Source organism: Vitis riparia, chromosome 12, assembly GCF_004353265.1.
Source record: "Vitis riparia cultivar Riparia Gloire de Montpellier isolate 1030 chromosome 12, EGFV_Vit.rip_1.0, whole genome shotgun sequence".
Classification (NCBI taxonomy): domain Eukaryota; kingdom Viridiplantae; phylum Streptophyta; class Magnoliopsida; order Vitales; family Vitaceae; genus Vitis; species Vitis riparia.
In genome coordinates this window covers 3,886,748-3,901,903 of record NC_048442.1, presented here as the reverse complement: position 1 = coordinate 3,901,903, position 15,156 = coordinate 3,886,748, and the positions used below count along the sequence as shown (strand labels likewise).

The following is a 15,156-nucleotide window of genomic DNA, read 5'->3' as shown; positions in this document are numbered from 1 at the left end:
TTACATCAAGTCGCATTTAAAAAAAAAAAGTAGAAGTACGCATATAAATGAAATTAGATATACAATAAACTATAATTTAACATAATATAAAACTAATACTAAATTTAATTGTAATTCACTATAACTTAATTTTAATACTAAATTAATTTTAAAATTACTAAAATTAAATCACTATTTTAATTTATTTAAATTTATTGAAAATGTATTAATTAGGAGATTTAAATAAAATAGATATTTAAACTTGGTAATATAATATTAGTAATTGAAATGAAAATTAAACTATCCATATAAATGAAATTCAATAGACAAATACAAGTGAGTATAATTAAAATTTAATATTAAAAATTATTATTAAAATTAATCCAATAATTTCAATTATTTAAATTATTTAATTTCTACCATCATAATTAACAAAACAGACTCGAGAGACTATCATAATTAGTGTCATAATAAAACAGCCATGTTTCTGATCATCTTTTATTTTGCCATTGCTGCTGCTGTGTCAGATCTGCATGCAGCTTCTGGGTCTCAGTCAAAACACATTCCCTGTCAAACAGAGCAGATACAACTGCAACACCTTTTAAATTTGGGACGCCGATTTCCATCACGGTACGAGCATTAGAAGCATTGATGCCACCAATGGCAACCACGGGTAACTTGGAAGCTAAACAAACAGTTTTCAGACCATCCAAGCCAACAGTAATGTTGTTTGCTTTTGTATTAGTTGGATATACGCCACCACAGCCAATGTAATCAGCACCATCGATCCATGCTTTCTCGGCTGCTCTGGTGTCTGCATGATACCCCCAATAATCTTTCGGGCCAAGAAGTGTGCGGACGACACGAGCAGGGATATCAGACTGGCCAACATGCACACCATCAGCGTCACAGGCAAGGGCAACATCGATTCGGTCATTTATCAATAGAGGTACTCCATGGGAGTGGCAAATTTCTACACATGCTTTGGCTGCTTCCAGAAAGTCTCGTGTTTCAGCATCCTTCTCCCTTCAAAGATGAGGGGAAATTGTCAAACATTAAAAAACATGTATTAGATGTAAAGAAATGATTTCCACAGGTCTATCACACGGACAAATCAACTAGGAATGTTCAAACAGGCTCATGAACTGGAAACCTCTAGATGACCTTTGCTGTGTAAAAGCTCATGACAAAAGAAACGTGAATGGATATATCTAGAAAGGATAGAAACTTTGGCAACGGATATGGACATCAACAATTATGATAAGAGAGTTGCCTATAATGCAAAGCAAACGTTATCTCTCTTAAACCATATTCACTCTGCAGGCAAAGAGTAACTATAGTTTAGACAGATTTTCCTCTATCTAATTAAATCCATAACCTAGCAATTTATTTCCAGGGTGAAATTACTTCTCTGAATAGTATCTTGCAGAACCGTAATCTCCTTCCACTAAGGTAGGGGCAGTAAGCTCCAACACATACACAAATCACAAAAACCCAAAAGAGAAAAATGAAAAGAAAACTAGACGAGTACTATTGGAACATGTCTGAAACAGGCAAATGAACTTTCGATCACAATGTGGAACATAGATACGAGGAACAGCATGACGTAGAGAAAGGCTTCTGACAGCATGATGCGAAGAAGCCAGATTCATTTTGCTCACTTCCCAATTATTCAGACCCTTGGTGGAGTTCTAAAAATCAACTGATCTTCTTTCATTTTTTTTTTTTTTTTTTAAATACAAAGTAAGTAGAGTAACCAGCAGGAGAATATAGAGGTGCACACAAGTTCTCCAAAAAGATTTTTATAGAAGTTTGTAGTAAGATACTAAATTAAAACTAAGAATGAAAACAGTTGATTGTTTTCTAAAGACTATCAGTCATCATATCGAATATGGATATAGGTGCATAAAACGTGATGTGAGCAAACCTTATAATTTATAATTTGTTGTCACTTGCTTTTCTAAATCTGTCGTTGATAACATAAGAAATAGTATAGAATATGGATATGGAAGGCTACAGGGTGAACAAAATATGACTTCAATAAACCTTCTAAATTTATAATTCACAGTGCATAAACCTTCTAAATTTATAATCAGAATGAATGTTATCAACAGCTACAAACCTCAGCTGAACAATGGTAGCACCACCTTCTATGGCAGCTTTAACAGCTTCTGTAATGGAACGACCCCACTTCTTATTCATCCCTGAATCTGTAACAGCATACAAGAATAGGTTGGCTGGATTGAATGCCTGCTGCCTGAAGGAATTGCGGATATTACTCTTAAGCTTCAGTAGGTGGTCAAAAGGGCCTTGAAACCCATTTCCTATAGCAATGTCTTTGCTGTAATCCAAGGCAGTTTCAATATAGTGTTTAGCTATCTGCCAAAACTCAGACCAGATAAGAATCAATAAAAATACTGATGGCCCAGTTTGAAAATAAATAACCGCTTCAGGAACATGGTTCAGAAGAATTCTAAGCCAACCAGCACTGAGCAAATGACCAGAAAAGGTCAAATATATGTCAGACTAGTGAGCTCACAAACACAGGAGTAACTAGGACAAGACATTAGGACTTAGTCCCACCAGATTCTTAATATAGAAGCCAAGATGTGAACTTGAAGTGTCTCCCTCTTTTTAAATCAAAGAAAAAAAGTGGTACTGCATTTCTCCTTAATAATTTAATAGTGTTCTACATATTAATGAAGGAACATATCCATTTAACTCCTGCTGATCTCCCCAAATGCCTACTACTTCGTGAGTGAGTGCTATTAATAAATTTTAGTCAACTAGACCATTCTTTGTCTTTCGTTATTGTTTGTTCTTTGTTGTCTTTTATCCTATGGAAAGACGGAGAACAAAGACACATAAGGAATGGATTGTCTGATTTGTGCTAGATGTTTGAATTCTTTTTGTACAGATAAATGCTTGCTTTCTTAAGTTGTTTATTTTCAGACAACTCTTGAAAAGTTCAGGGATTTATGTTCACCATATCACTATGTCAAACCCATGTTCATCTACCAGTTTTTTCATTCTTAATGAAGTCAGAGGCATTCTTTTAGCAGTAACTTTAATCCCTAGGCCCACGGCCTCCAGAAACCAAGAAGCCAACTGAAAGAAATGGAAAACCAGCAGAAGTTCAAGGCATAAATTCAAATGCTTTTCCAAAATATCATGGTGGGAATCAAGAAAATTTGCCACTATATAGAAGTCTAAATTTTTCAACAGCTCTGCCCAGGCTTATGCACACTGACAAGTTTTTAGTCTTCTGGGTCTAATCCAGGCAGTTGTGGTAAGCAACAAGCATCAGGTTCTAACATAATTCTTGAAATATCTAAATTCGTTGCTAGTCAAAGCACTCTAAGTCCATATTCTTTTTGGTCTTCCCTTTCTGCTTGTCAACATACTCCAGGACCTTAAATTTGCTCTCTCCCACTCCTTGTCAATCCCTTCATTGCTTATATTTAATGTGAGAAATACCTCAATTTACAGTTTCTATTTTATCCCCCTTTGGAGCAACACCTACATTTTCCTGAATGCACCCATTCCCATACCCTCTCTATGTTTCATCTCATCTTAGTATATCCCCATAGCTAACTAATAGGCCTATGTTATGAACATTAACATTTTTCAGCTACCCTTATAGAGTACCTGTGGTCTTAGTTCTTAAAATCCATCAGCGATTAATTGGAAAAACATGTACAGGATCATCATTAGAACCAGCACACTGGTCCTTGGAACCTAAGTCCATTTAGATGGAAGGTTGGTCACAGGTCAGCAAGATAATTCAAGTCTGAAGCTGGTGCCTTTCATCCTTGGATAGCTCTTGGGATGGAACAATGAGTTTACAGCTTTCTTTGGGCGATTTCTGAATCTCAACCAAGGGCCAATCTGATACTGGAGGAGTCTGCCCAGTATTTGGCAAATATAAAAAACTGCAGTCATCTTGTTACACTTCCTTTTTTTTTTTTCCTGATAAGTATGTTACACTTGCTTGTTACACATTGTAGTCTTGGCTTGCAGTTAGTAATTATATTTGACTTATTACTTATTCGATTTTTTAGTTGGTATATTACAAAAATCTCACTCTAAAACCAAAAAAAAGAGACATTTGATATAAATATTCAAATTCCACAGCAAAAGACTAAGTTCTTTGGACACCAGAAACATAAGCATACAAAAAATTACCTTGACAGCTGATAGTATTTGAGAACCCTTTGCTAGCTCAGCTGCTATACAAGAAGCCAAAGTGCAACCAGTTCCATGGGTATTCCGAGTTTTTATGCGTGATGAGCGCAGCTCATAGAAATCATCACCTAAAAGATCATTTCATGACACCAAGTAAGTGACTGGTAAAACCAACACCCAATGTGTAAACATGCACACCCCTCTAAGTATGGGATGCAGGGACACTGTTCTTGCTCAAGGATTCCAGAATAGACATTAAAGCATACCATCAAAGAAAATATCAACAGCATCCAATGAAGAAGGGAGATCACCACCTTTAACAAGTACATTTCTGAAAAGCAAATCAACAGTTTCTTTCAGCAGAACACTTTTTCCAAATTCCTCTTCAATAAATTAATAGCATTTGCATTAAGAAAGGCCTAAGTGCACATTGAAAATACAAAGAAAAACAAATACATAAAAAAGCAGTACAGAACTCATGGACAAAGTATGTAAAGGCAAAAGGATCCAGAAATACCTCATAAAATATAAATGTAATTTATCCTTGAAGACCAAAAAATAGTAATTCTAGAGGAAATTCCTAGTCCACTTCAAAGCTCTAGTTGGAGATTCCTAATTAATGTTCAATTGTCACGTTTTGTCATAAATAGCAGTGCAAGTAGATTAATATGGCTGAAATTCCTAGTCCACTTCAAAGCTCTAGTTGGAGAATTTGAAATGTGTAAAACCTCAATCTGAAGCATAAAATAAAAAATGCTACTGACATCTGATGGAATCCGGTGTCAAGCTTCCACTCCATTGTTATGATTCAGACCATTAAGCATTCACTTATCTGTATGGTAAAAAAATTCCTTCAAGCACAGGATATAATATATTGTTTATATATCACGTACAGAGAAAGATGTGATATATGTTGTAATGTCAATGCGGTATATGTTGCCCTAATTTTTATAGATGAGCGAATTCAAAAATCCTTAACCCAACTATTTTGATTCAGCTATGAGAGCAACATTCATGCTTTTTTGAATAATTAGATAATTCTAGGTAGGCTTTTTTTTAAATAAAAAAAAATATATTAATGCATGACTTGTTTTCCTGCAGTTCTGGTGATTGATTGATATAGCTCGTTTATGTAATATTTAAGTTCCTTCATGATTAACACTCTCCCAATGTCAAGCCTCGTGGAGTTAAATAAACTTGTTACCTAATTTTCAAGCTTCATTTACAACATGTTTATAGATTGTTTCTAGTTGTTTTTTCATAATCCTGTTCTTATAACATTTTCAAAGGGTTGCACTAAAAGAGTTGACTGTTTCACCAATATTCCCAATCTTCTTTGCAATGTGGAACATCCAGAGACACATCCTATGATAAACATTTTGAACTAGATAGCACAGGCCCTTGTTCTAACTAGGCAGAAATTTGCTACTTATGCAACAAGACTCTACTTAGCAAAACAACATGAAATGAATCCAAAAGAAACACACATCCAGTAAATTTAAGCACAAATCTAGATATGAACATTGAGGAAAGATCATGTGTTTACTCCCTGAGCTGTGAAGTAAATTTCTCTCTAACCCCCAATTTCTCAATGTTACATTTCTAGTCAGGAAAAACACAAACCCATAAGAGGGCAATCGGACCCTTCTGAAAGTTCATAGGGGTCAAAGCACCTCAAACCTCAAAAATCAATTTGTATCTTCTATGCTTAATATGGCAGTTATTGAATGGACAATAGTTTGTTTAGACGACTTAGAAAAGAATCAAAGTGACATATTTCCCAAGAACTAACCGTGGGCCCATATCATGTATCAATTTTGCAGCAGTACACATATCAGAAACAGTCTCCAGTTGTAGACCACCAAGTAAAGCAGATGCTCTTTCAAATTTGGGGTTACAATGTCAGCCATGGGAAGAAGTTCCTCTCTGTAATCAGAAACCATTAAAATATAATTACATGGGACACTAGAAGGTTAAAGGACTCAAATCATCAAATTATTACTTAAATGTGCGCATAGAACTGACATACCGAAATGCAGCAAGAATGGAAGGACCAGCCAGTACATCTCCACTTGTAGACACCATGACAGGATCGACCACTAAAGCTGACTTCAATTCATTGACTATGTCAACTTAAAGGCCACTGAAAGTACAACCTGAAAAACAGTCTTTTGTAATGATACTGCATACCTTGAACTGGGAACTCCTTGAGACTGTGATGAAGAACCTTGACTATGCAATAGTAGGAAGCATGCCTGTTTTCACCTAAGAAATTTCATTACCAAAAATTAAAATTAGTATATTATTAAATAATCTTCACAAAATCGAATTTAACAAGAGCCAAAATGAAAGTACTAAAAGAAACAAAGTAACTAATCAGTAGTGTATTAAATCCAATGTATCATTCAGCCTAAAAGCAAAAAAAACACCAAAAAAGAACAAAACAAAACAAAAGGAACTTTCCCTGAAACATTACCATATTTGATTTCCATGACATTAAGTAATAAATGCAATGTATTATATATGAAAACACTATCTAAGGATTAGAAGTCCTTCCAAAATACAAAGGATCTTCTCCCATATCTTCAAAAAAAAGTGATGCATCAACAAATTCATTCTAGTCTACTGGGTCCAAGTATTAGTCTTTCCACTTTATCAATTTTTTCTCTCCTGCACTAACAGTTCTGCCACTTTAAACCCTATAAATCAAAACCATAAGTTTCAGCATAGGGACGTTTTCCCAACCCCATTGCCAAGAGTTCACTTGGATGGAAACTCCATAAAAATTTAAAATAAAAAGGGCTTGCTGCAACCTACCCCAATTGAATGACTGGTAAAGGTAATCTGATAATCTGGTAATCTCACCATCGTAGGTAATATTTCATCCTTGAAAGAATTTTGAAGATGTCCCAAATTATGCCAACTACTGTTATAAACTGAACAGAGGGTTATTTCATCAATCATAAGTAATCTTTTATCGTTGCATGGAATTTTAAAGATGTTCCAAATTATACCTACTACTTCAGAACCAAGAATAACCTGATGATATCACCCAATAGGGGAGCTGTTCACAGGCATTCCCAATGTTGAGAAAAATTACAGAATAATTTGCAAAATTCTAGAACTACTCCAAATAAATCCTGATAAAAAAAATGCTTCCTTTTTGGATAATTGGATAATTTGCATTGCTTTTCCTGCTCAAATAATTCTTGAACTTTTGAAACTTATTCACATTAGTTTTGCAATTAATTCTTGAATTCTGAATTATTCAAGGCAAGGATAATTGCTTAGCCTGAAAATTTTTCACCAGAACAGCCATATTTCCACAACTGGGATACATCTTGAAAACAACACCCTCCAGCACAACCCCACCATGAAGAAAACTAATCTCCATATAAAAAATTCACACCATCACACTAAATTTAAGATGGTAGCATCATCAAAATTCTTTTACTTTAAGATCATTCCATGAAAACCAAGGATTACTCGAAATACTATGCCCGACCAAATTAGTTGACTGACATAAAAATATTACCAGCTTGAATTTGATACTGGAGACACTCTAATAAGTTACACATAAGAGTGGACTTCCATAAGAATCATTGGCTCTTATATACTTGGAAGGAAAGAAGGGTCACTACTTCAGAATTAGTACTACTCTCTAGACATAGGAGCACAATCCAAGTCCAAAATTCTCAAATGTTCACAGAAAGTTCCTAGCTTCTTCCAAAGAGCCTAATGATGTTAAAATTATGTACAAAAAATTTCAAAAGAATCAAAAGATTGAAAACAATGAAAACACAAATGGAAAAACTGAAACAGGTAAGACATGTGATTGTGCTACATAAAATATGATATAGGAACTAGTGTTATCAAAGGCAATTGCTTGGGTCGCCTAGGCCATCAAGTTAGGTAGGGCAGATAAAAATCGCCTCTTGAAGATCCAGGCAAGGCAGCTTAAAAAAGGCAACACCTAGGCAATCGCCTTGGGATAAGGCACAAGGCATAGAGGCGATTGCCTTTGACCATGAGTTAAGATTAAACATACTTAGATTATAATTTCATTCAATCTAACATTGGATTAAACAAAGTATAAGATAAAATATTATATAATCAATCATAGAGATAATAAGATGGAGGGCTATCAATCTAGTATTGATGGAAGTGATGACAATTTTAATTTCAATGATGACTAACGATGATGATGCCTAAAGCTTCTCTAGAATTTTCAGTCTCTTATTTTGTTTTTTATTTTGCATTTTAGATGTATGAAAAATTAGAATATGCATTTAGACAGGATGAATATCTTTAAACAATATAATGTTTCTTACGATATAGGATATAATATTTAACATTTTGAATAATTATTACTATTTTGTTAATTTTATAGGACATCACCAGCGATAAAAAATTAATAGTGTTGATTGTTGAAGACAACGTTTATATTGGTTGAGTATTGAATAGGTAAATATGTATATTTTTATCGCCTTACTATAATCAGGCTATCGCTTCTTTTTTTCGTTTTTCGCCTTTCGCCTTAGGCTAAAAAGAGTTTTATTGTCTTGACATTGCCTTTTGTTTTTGACAACACTGATAGGAACTCAGTCCATGTCCTATTATGTTGGGCTATCAGATAACTCCATTCAACAGGGTGCTGAGTATGTTATACAATTCTACAAGTGTTTCATAACAACACAAAAAATCTAAACTGTATCTTCCCATTCGACACCACAAATTTCTCTTGTTAATTATTCATTCAACTTTGCGCAAGAAAATTAATCATCTAAAAGGCTGATTTTCAGTTCTCAAAGAACCTAATGTCATTTTCTTTTCCTTTTCATCCTTCAAGACTGACAGAATCTTGGTATTATTGGAATATAAACAAGTTAGAAAACAGAGCATGTCATACAAACTAATTGGGAGTAAAGGTAATACACATAGTAACTACTAATTTTGACTTACCACATCAACACGCATGTCAGAGAGCACAGATTTCAATTGCTCTGCAACAAAATCCTCAGGCACAATGTTTACACCCTGATAAATAAAATAAAAAAAAATTATTAAAAAATTTGAAATTATATTTTGAATAAGATTGGAAACAGTTGGATACAACTGCCAGATTTCCAGTTGAATTAAATATCATATATGTCTGGTGACACAAATCTGAATGGATTTAAACCTCAACACAGTATCAGACTCACAATTGTCTTTTTAATTTTTCTTGGTTTTCTTAGCAACCAATGGAGCATAAAGCCACCAAAAAATAGAGATGGAATTGCGGTTTCCAGTTCCATCCCTAAGATCCAGTTGCATGAAACTAGCCAAATATAGAGTTAGCCTTGAGGAATAATATCAATACACAACCTGAACCCCAACAGTATTTTGTGCTGTAACAGCAGTAATCACTGTGGAACAGTAAACTCCACGTGCTGCACAAGCCTTAAGATCAGCTTGTATTCCAGCCCCAGCTCCTGAATCAGAGCCAGCAACAGTCAAAACATGTGGAATTTTCATCTTAGAGTCATCTTTCACTGTTGAAGCCCTATCTTCCTGCATCACTGTGAAAATCTTTGTTTGGTAGCTTCTATTGCTTCTTGAATTTGCAAAATGTAGTCTTGAAATCCTAGATTGTGCAAACCCTTGTGAAGCAACTGGGATTGGGCTGCATGGAAAAACATTCTGAGAAAATTTTCAAATCATATTCAGAATTTATTTGATGAATCAAACGGAGGAAAAAAAAAAAAACACCTTCTTTTGGTTGCTGAGAAAATAGAGGTGAAGATAAGAAAATAACATTTTCAATAGTTTTATATTCTTTTTAGTTTCTTAATAATGAAAAACCCAATTCAACAAGGCCAAGTAGCTGGTTTAAGGTAGGGGAGCAAATCTTTGTCATTCTGAAGTAACAAGTTTAAGATTCAAAATTGTGATTTTCCCTTCCTTTGTTGCATTTTATCATTAACCAAATAAAGTGTCACAAGCAAAACTCAAGAAAAAGCCTAGATAGCTAAAACCCAAGTTGGGTAGCTTGAGGTGCAAAACTCTAAGAAGATTTTCAATTCAGATTCTGGAAATGGCTTCAAACTAAAGGAGAAGTAATTACCTTCTGTTTTCTTACTAAGAAAATGAAGTAAAATAAAGGAATTTTTTTTAACTCAAACAAATAATCTAATTGAATTCAGACTAGTTGACAAGATTTCTTTGTTTTCCTTGGGTCACAAATAATGATGAATTATTTAATATTCAAAGTTCCACTTTTCTTTTTATTTTATATTAGATTTGCTCAGCAATCAAACAGAATTGTGGCAAAAATATATACAGAGAACAATGTCAATTGTGACCATACCTTGTTGAAGAAGGAACCAGAAAGGATTTCTGAAGCCATGTAAAATCACACAAGCATTTGTTGACCTCAAAAGTGGCAATCTCTGAAGCTTAGATGTTTTGCTTTGATAACTCGAGTTCCCTGTGAAGATCCTGTGGTTTTGGAAGCAAACCCAAAAAATAAAAAAGTAAAACAATCAACAAATTAAAGATGAAACCCAAGTAAAACAGCTATTCATTAAAAAATCGTTCTGCCCTCAATTAACAGCCATGTGCAAAAATTTTGAACCCATGTGGAAAAATTGAATTTCAATTTCTAAAACTTGGATTATGTTTGAAACCAAATCAACAAAAACCAAAATACTGAAATGACAATGTAATCCAAAACCACATATTCCAAATGTAATTTGAAATTCAAAAGTCGGAATTCTCCAAATGGAGCTTTAATTGCTTGTCAAGAGGAGCTTGCAGTTATAATTGAAATTACAACCACACCCTCCAATAAAAACGAAAAAGTCTTGCACCCAGAAAAAAGCACCAAAAAAGGAGATAATAGAAGACAAACTTGCTTGCAAACCTGAACAAGAACCTCACATCCAAATTTTAGTCTAACCCAAGAAGGTAGAAATGTCAAATTTCACCTGGAAATCAGGACAACATGAAGGTTATGGATGATGACATACAATTTGTGCACTGAGCCAAGAGAAAGCACAAAATTGTCTTTTTGTGGCAAAGCATTTCCTTTTGTATTGAATCCCATAACTATCATGTTGCAAAGTTTGCGTGCATATTGTTAAACTACCAATTAACTCAAAAGCATAAGCTTTTGGATAGGAACAGTGTTTACTGGCTAATACAAATCATAGATTAGTAAATAGGGTTTATGTTAAACCACCAATCGAGTAGAAAGCTTAAGCAACGGCCTTAACAGGGCAACTTACATGGGAGATTTCATAACCTCCTAACAACTTAGGGTCTGATACCATCTCAATCCACCAATTGACCTAAAAGCCTAAACTATAAGGTCATGGCCAACGATGATGTATTATGTATATCAAACCGATACACTTAGTTTACAGCCTTAACGGTTTACCATTAATTACATTTTCAATGAAGTTAGTGAAGTTGCTTCAACTAGTATGATCACCAGTGAACTTCCTCATAGCATATGAATTTCCATCATTTTTAAGTACTGAGATTCTCGGAGTATGAGTTTAGCGCATGTAAAAACAGAAACGTTCATAGAATGCTGGAAAATTCCAGATGTAAAACCGCAGTAATGTAACAAGGTCTCGCCAAAACCGCTTCTAAAACCCTTTCAACTGTTTGGTTGCTGGGAAATTTAAGGAAAAAAAAAAGGAAAATTGAAAGAAAATGTACATTAACATTTTGTGTTCCTAGCTCTCTTTGAACACTAGACGCCAAAATTCAAGCCACTGAATTCACCCAAAACCCCCCAGGGTTTCGTTGCCGAGAAAAATGACGTAAAAATAAAATTTTAAAAAAAAAAAGAAGGAGAATCCTTTGGACAAACTACAGAGAGAGCACACCTGGAGCAGCGTTTGGAGAAATTTCTCGGGATTTTCTATCGCTTTTCCCCCCTTTTTTTTTTCTCTCTCTGCTGTAGCTCGACCTGTATATAGGTTGTATTAGGTTATATTTGGTTTTTGGAATGAAATAAAAATATAAAGAAAAATGATTTTTTTTTTATATATATATTCTGAAAAAATAAAATAAAATAATTAAAATTAATTTAAAAATTATGAAATTTTGAATTATTTAATATTTATTTTTAAAAATGAACTATTTTCATATATAAAATTAGAAAAATTCTATGGTGCCGAGGAAGGTAGCATGCCTCGTTTTTTTTTTTAGCCGTTTGATGAAAGAGATTAAATCTCAGTCATCCAAATGAAAAGGAAAAAATGAAAAAAAAAAAAAAAACCGGGTACCTCCCCCTCTTGTTCTCTCCCCTTCTCAGCCCTTTTTCCCGTTTTTTCCCTCTTTTTTCCTCCATAGCTAGCCGTCTTCTCCACCATAGCTGGTTGTGTCCCCGTGCTCTCATCTCCACTCATCATCTTTCATAGCCGGCTGTGTAGCTGTTGTTCCCCATCCTATTCTCTCACTCATTTCCCGTTTCCCCCCCGCTTGATTTGCTCTCTTCTCCAGTCATCCTCCACAGCCGGGTTGGGTAGTTGTTTTCTCCTTCTTTTGCCGAGTTTCCCCATATTTTCCTCTTTTCTCCATACTCGGCTCTTCTTCGGGTACTTGTGTTTTCTGCTCATCTCCATCGGCTGTTATTTTCGGGTGCTTTCAGTTGTCTTCGTGCATTATTGGATGTTTTCGTGTTGTTAGGTGTTTTCGGGTGAGATATTGTAGCCATTTCAAGTGGCATCTTTCCGAGTTTTGTCTTTTCTCCGTATCCCCCTCTATTTATGTCCATATTTAATTTTCATATTTGGGGTTTTTTTTTGTTTTAAAGTAAAGAGTGCGATATTCCCGCTCCCCTTTCTCCTCTCCATAACCCTTGTATTTTCTTCATATTTTATATTTTGTTTAAGAGGTGTAAGAGGTGTTTTCGAGTTCTAAATTTTGTGGTTTGAAGACTTGAATTGAAGACATAGCTGGAAGAAGAAGAAGAAGATGTGTAGTATTAAGAGAAAGAAAGCTAAAAAGAACACAATTTTTTGTTAATCAAAAGACGATTGTGTCGTAATTATTTGTTGAGTTCTATATCAAGGAAAAAAATGTGAGTATTGATAATGTGTTTTACAATATTGTATCCATTATATTTCATGTTTTTTTTTAGATTTATGGATTGATCACATTAATGAAAAATAATGTAGTTAGATCCATAATTGGAGATTAAAAAAAATTTATATGCTAATTTTGTGACCATTTAAAATGTATAGAGATTTAGGGCAGATTTTGTAGTGGTGGTGAAAGTATGTTTAATTTATTATATCTGAAATCATATTATAAAAATTGACTTACATGATTCGATTTAATTTTTAGGAGTGAATGCGATCGTGTTGAAGTTGTTAGAAATCCAAAGAGGCCTATCGGAGCTTGGATACATTATTAGTAAGGGAAAATAGAAATATGTAAAAGAATATGTTTTTTTATTTAATTTTTTGTGGTTGTTATAGTTATATTTGTTTGAATTTGTTTTGTAGTAACGATCAATTAGCCATGATCAAAGAGAAGGATAAAGGAGTGAAGATAAATGATGGTGTAAAGAGTAATATTGTTGTGGCTAATATAAATACATTTTAAAAATAGAATTTAAAGTAAGTGACCAATTAATGTAGTTGAGGAAAAAATTGAGCAAGAAGTGGAATGCATTTTCAAAAGTAGAAAAAGAAGATTTCATGGCAAAGTTAAAAGAAAGTTCAAAACAATATTCACTTCAAAAGGGTGTGGGTCCAAAGGTAAATTTTTTGTAATGTATATAAAATTTCATTACTTATGTATTTGTTGCAAATTATATTAATGTAAACATGTTTGATGTTTGTGTATCTTTTCAATTATATCTTCAGACTCGATGCTCACCCGAGCGAGTGATTAGCATTATTGAAGAATTAGAACCAAAGCAAAAAACAACCATAGAAGCTAGAAATAGGATTTGGAACATTGTCACAACTGATGTCTGAGAAAGAAATAAGTTTCAAGATCCAAGCAAGAGATCAAGAAGAGGGGTAGACATCCAATAGATGAAAAAAACAAGCTATAAAAAATAGTAGCAACATAAGGAGACTTTGAGATGACAGTGAATAGCAAGGTATGAAGGAGAATTGATGGCTTAAATGTGAGGGTTTAAGGGTTAAGGATTGACAGAGGGGGAATAAGATATTGACATAATTAGGATGGAAGGATGGTAGCTCTAGGCAACCATGCTTTGATACCATGTTGAAGGCAAGAGAATTAATCTCATGTTCATGACGTTCTGAATGAGGTTACAAGGATATTTATAAGCTTATAACAATATGAAGAAAAAAAGGAAATAAATCAAAATATGCCTATAATATCTTTTATAAATTTTCCTATAATCTTAATTGCATCTTACATGATCCACTCAAGTTGAAGCCCTAATAATAGGCAATTCAGGTCCTATTCCAAAATGAAAACTCAAAGCTCTTCCCTTAAAGAAGTCTATAACTTAAAAATGAAAAATGAAAGCTAAAGATAGTAATAGCATGATACTAGCCTCTATTTTTGGACCAGATGCACTGGAGCAAGGACTGGGTGGTTATGATGATTCACTTATTATAATCACAACTTCCATTACCTGCCCACTGCTTCTTTGGCTTTTTGCACGACATGCTAATCCACTTCCAACCTTTAGATGTTCCCTACAAAGAGAAGAAGAAAATAGTTTAAGGTTGAATCATCAAGAAAAATTTTAAGGCCTCATCTGACATGATTTACAACCTTTAGAAATCAACAACTGTATAGTTGAGCACACTATAATGGAACAAACAGTTGTCTCATAAACAACTTCAATATGCATAGAAAGGAAGAATGAAAGTTGAGCATGTAGAAATTTAAAAATGCAAAGCAATATTACAAGTAGGAAAAATGATGCAGTAAAACACTAAACACCAATCACTCAAAAAGTCTCCTCAATATTTGTTAGTCTATTTGAGGAGTTTCCTGTCTTTCTTC

General features: G+C 34.0%; 1 pseudogene; it reads right to left on the bottom strand.

Annotated features, from left to right (window-relative positions):
• Positions 1–375: 375 nt before the first annotated feature.
• Positions 376–12,066, bottom strand: LOC117926305 (annotated as a pseudogene).
• Positions 12,067–15,156: the final 3,090 nt, after the last annotated feature.